The sequence below is a fragment of the Convolutriloba macropyga genome, chromosome 2, assembly GCF_964194025.1.
Source record: "Convolutriloba macropyga chromosome 2, txConMacr16.3, whole genome shotgun sequence".
Lineage (NCBI taxonomy): Eukaryota > Metazoa > Xenacoelomorpha > Acoela > Convolutidae > Convolutriloba > Convolutriloba macropyga.
Genome location: NC_134469.1, coordinates 11,551,120 through 11,556,475, shown reverse-complemented (window position 1 = coordinate 11,556,475; position 5,356 = coordinate 11,551,120).

Sequence of the window (5,356 nt, the reverse complement as noted above, 5' to 3'; positions counted from 1 at the left end):
GCTGAAAGATCTGATCACAGTTTGTGTTTGAGTCTCTGCTTCTCTTTGAAGCCTAGGATTTAAGGGCATTTGTGATATTGCGTGCCGATCTTTGAGATAGTGTTTTTCGTCCTGGTTTTAAAGAGTAGGATAGAAAGCTAAATGGCTGTTAACAGTTGTACGAATGAATGGTTATTTAGTTTTCATGTGCAACTTTCATAACAAAGCAGCTATTAACGTTTACTAGAATACTTCTACTACGACCTTGACAGGCTCGAAAAATATTGATAGTGTAAAACAGTTTTGCGTTTTGGTCGGAAATAATTATTGCAATGTTTGGAATTAACATAATGGAAATCGAAAAGTGCTTTTGTCATAGATTGTTGTCTTACTGTCGGATTTATCCATGCGTGAACTAGAAAATGCAATGATGCGTCAACTAAGAAACAGCAGATTTTATGTTCATTCCCAACTTCCCGCTAAATTTTGAGTATTCATTTTTCACTTCATTGAGTTGAAGATGATGTAATGAATTTCTTTTTTAAATTTCAATCGGTTATCGGAACTTGATCGGTTGCCCTTTTTTAATATATGGTTTTTTGGATCTTTTCCGTTTGTGCCCCCCCCCCAGCTTAGTGGGCGCATATTATTTGCACCCCCCCCCCCCCCCTAGACGCACGTGTAATATTTTACATAATGATTTACTATGTAATGGCACGTGTTCTGTAACTGGGGGGCGCATAACGTACTGGGGGAGCACAAACGGAAAAGATCCGGTTTTTTTCATGGCCCTGCTTGAATCGATTTTCGTATTGATTTTGATTAAATTCGGGGGACCTTTTCTCGTATGAAGAATGAAACGTTTTCTGTGGGCTGTTAAGAAAGTAGACATCGTTATTTTTCAAAGCTGTCAAAAGTTGTGGTTGATTGGAATTTAAAATCATGGGCGTTAAGAAAATCAAAGCATTTTAACTAGTTTGAAAGCTTTGTGCTTGATTAGTTTGAAACCGCTCATATAAATACCTCCAAATTTTGGGCTGGTGTTGTATAGGTTTACTATTATTATAGAGAGAGCGAGTACTATTAGTATCTATATTCTTTCTAGCTAACTTGTACAAAACACAGAACTGAGCGCTAGGACTGTCATTTCTTTGATCTTATGTGTAGAATTTTGTACTTTGCTTAGGCTGACTAGCTGGGGACCGACTAGCGCCCAAAACTCTAACAAATTGAAAGGGGTGTTTTGATGGCTCTCGGACCTCTATCGGACGGTTATTTTGTCCCCACGCTGCTCTTGTCGGCTGTAAGGAACTCTAGTTAGAATAATGAATTGAGTTGAGTAATCAAATAACATCAAATGAATAAACAGAAAATGTAAAAGATAACAAAATCAAATCAATAATCAACCATAGAGTTTATAATAAGATGGTTCACAACTTTATTCAAATTCACCACTAAAGAGCTACTAATCTCTAACTCTACAAGCTTTCAATCAAGCCGCTTGATCTAGATGCGGTTGATTGTTGTTCTCAAGCGTTCTGATTTTCAAGCGCGCAAACCGGTGTTCTGGATTCCAATCGCTCAAACCGGTGTTCTGGTTTTCAATTGCTCAAACCGGTGTTCTGGTTTTATCAAGTCAATTCAACTCCCTCAACAATGTTTTTGTTATCACAACTTCTCTACAGGTCAACTCCTGAGCTACAGCTGTGTTATGGTTGTGTTTTGGTAATGCCATGGTTCTACTCCTAAGTAACTTATCAAGCAACAACGTACAAGAATGATCAAAACAAAAGAATCTGTTCACTTCATATTATGGACCACATTAGTTAAGCCTTTTCTTACGTAAAGTTTGTTATGACTTCAAAAAAACAATTGAATGACCTCAACGCCTTCTTTATACATTGCTGACTTCTACTCAAGCTATTCAAACTAAAACAAAAGCAGTATCAGACTTATGACGCTACCAATTAATCAACCGGTCAAACTATGAACTCAAGAATCTAAGCCTTATTTGGAAGTCTAAAGTTCCCCCCATGGTATCTCTAAAACAAATTCCCTAGAATTGACAACAGCGGAACTTGCCTCAAGATGTGCACTAACTCCCTACCAAGTTTGATCACACTGAGGTTAATACCGGATGATAACTAACTTTTACAAATTCGGTCCCTCTCAGAAAAACAATATTGCAACCACTTAATTTCTAAGTAACCCTTTTTTTGTTCCATAAAAGCCTGGTCTGTCAAATGGCCTTGAATCGCAAGCCAACAGTCCTACTATGATTTTGATGGTAGCCAACTTTGGAAATTCAAATTCTATCCATTTTTATGGCAACTTTTTATGAGAAACGTAGGATTTTCCAAATTCTACACTCCTCCCTTCTAGAGTATTATTCTCCTGAATAATTGCTAAAACTGGCATTTGACCTACATCTTAACCAACCCTAATCTAAAAAAAAAGTGTTTTGCTTGTCCTATGGATACATCTAGTCTCCCTCATCAGGAGTTTTTTTTTTTTCTTCATGCATACCTTACGTTTGGTTATTAGTTCCACAACACATCACAGCAGACTTATTCATCTACGCAAGGCCTGGTAGACCAATTTGTGAACCATCGTTATCTACATATAAGCATCAGTACATCAACGTTTTAATCTAGAACTTACCAAATTTACAGCATATGAATTCAAATCAACAATTAAGGTTGAAACTACTAGAAGGATTATACAAATTGAAAACTTGTCTCTGTATAAAGATATAACACATATAACAACTAATAAAGAGGCAACTCAATAGCAATCTCTGTTATGTCTTATCTACAAAACAACCGATTAGTTGAACCATCGAAACTTTTCATCATTTCCCCCGGCCATCTCACCAAAACTTCTCCTCCAAACAATTTAGTAAATATCAATCTATTTAAATTGGTTCAACTCACCTATCTATTACTATTTCAAGGTTCATTTTATAAACTATGCAACTATTAAGCTCTACTTAATATTCACAAACCAAGTTTCTGTGTTTAACCACTGATTATTCATGCATCCTCTACCAATTACAGTTTTGTAATAAAAGTATTTACCAATTATTTCACCACATAAACAAACTTTGCTTCATTAACCATTACTTCGCACTAACTTTAGCACTTCAACTATCAATGATTAGGCAAAGAAACTAATTTGAAACAAAATAATAGGATACCAAAAAAGAAGCTATTGTGCTGAAGATTACGAAACCGACTGTACTTCCTCAAAATCTTTCTTCCTTCGATGCTTGAAAGGATGTCCGCCCATCTCCTCTCTGGACCAACACCTCACATCTGGAGGCCTCCTCCTCCAACACCATCTCCTCTTCAGATTCAACTTGCTCCATCTCGCCTTCCGACTTGCCTGAAGCCACATTGTCCCGCGTGACAACGAGTCTCGACAACCGTTGAAACAGAATCCTCTCTGACCGAACTCCTCCCTTCTGCTGTGGACATCGCCCGTCAATCCCATCATATCAGAATGCAAATCGACTACTGACTGAGGCTCCCGTCTTCTGCTGTACACTACATCACTTGTGCTATCAACTTGTGGGTACCCCGCAATAGGCATTGAATCAACCTCCTCGCTTCTTCTTCCTAAGTCGTTTGAATACCCCAAAGAAAAAGGATAACACTCTTTTCGACGGCCTTGGCCCTGACTAACATAGCTAATTGCCGCTCCCATTTGAAACCACCGTTCATCGGAGTCTCTTTCAATCATCCACACATTGTTCTGCCTTATCTCTCCCTCATTAATTCTCTGGATTTCCTCTGTTCCCTCGACTTCTGCATTCAATTGGGGGTCCACATATCTGTCTTCCACTCTATCTGAAGTCATGCCATTAATAGTTTCTAGTTGTGACAAGGAGTTTCCAGCTTCACTGTCAAGAGTAGACCGAAAGTCCAACTCTTCGGTTGTAATCACACACAACGCATCGGTTGGCAAGTCTGGTTGCGCCTCCTCTACATCTGTATTGCCGATCGATTCGTCAGTACTAGAGAGTTCATTGCCTTTGCCTAGTTCAACCTGCTTTCTACTTGTTTCATTCAACTTCTCAAATTTCCTCAAGTACCTCTTTGTATACCTTCCACCAGAACTCACATTTCGCCGTTTACCGAAAGTCAAACATGTTTCTTTTCCTGAGGACATCTTTAGCAGAGGGGCTTTCTTGATTGCTAAAACCACTCCGTGACCCGCTTCAATCCTCAATCTTAACCGAAGCCTCTGATTGCTACATTCCAAACTGCTTGACTGTTTTAGCACATATTCACATCCCTGCATACTTTCACTACTGGAAGGAAAGTTTGATGTGTCCACCGAACTCTCTGCAACTAATGAACATTTTTCAGACCTTGAAACGTAATTCTTAAACCCTTGATTGAGCTTTTTAAAACCTGGTTCTTGTCTCAACTTGTTTGTTTCCACCAATAGACATCCTAAGATCTGGTCCTGCTGATTCCGGTGATTCTGTTTTTCTGCTAAGATCTGAGAGTCATTGGATCTCTCAAACTTCCAAAAACTTTTCATGATACCAAACATTAGAACAAGCAAGAACTCTAACCAACTCAAAAGGTTTTCAACCGATGTCCTGAAAACCGACAAGTTATCGCAAGATTTCACAAGCCTTTGCCCATCCGTGACATCACTGCTTCCCCCTCCTCCAAGATGAACTTGACTGATTGTCTCCACTAATTCAATATGGCTATGAAAATTGTCTGTCAACATAACGGTCGACTCAAAAACTGCATCCAACTGAAGGAAACCTGATGTAGCATCCCACTTCACAATGGTATCACGAGCTCTGCCTAGTAATTGAACCTTTTCCTTCAAATCAACTGTTTCAAACTCGTTTAAAGCTGTAATGCTCTCCTCGCTTAAAACAACCAACGAAGCTTGCCCAAACTCCCATTCCTTCCTGATCACTGGTGCCGTATGTTCAAACACTCTTTGAAAAGTTCTCATTCTAGACATCGATAGCAGTTGAGGTCGTTTCTGTAATTCGTTATCGGTACTCTTTGTAAATTCCCCTGCCGATTTGCAGTGGTCAAGATTGCAAATCCAATGAGCTCTCTCTTTTGTTGGCTTTGGTACCGTAAACACCTCAGTTGTCCCCCAAGACGCAACTCCTTCGGAAGCTCTCGAAATCACCTCGAGTTGCTCATCTTGTTTAATTGAAGTGCAATCGTCAAACACCTCTTCCAAGTCAGCAGCTGACGTGCTTTTTCCGCTCGATTCAAAAACTCCTTCTGTATCCCAGTACAGACATGCTTCATAACCCCTCGACAATACTTGGATCCTATCTCGTCTATTCAAATTTTTGGGACTCTGGACTACGCTCCTATCTTTTTCGAAGTCC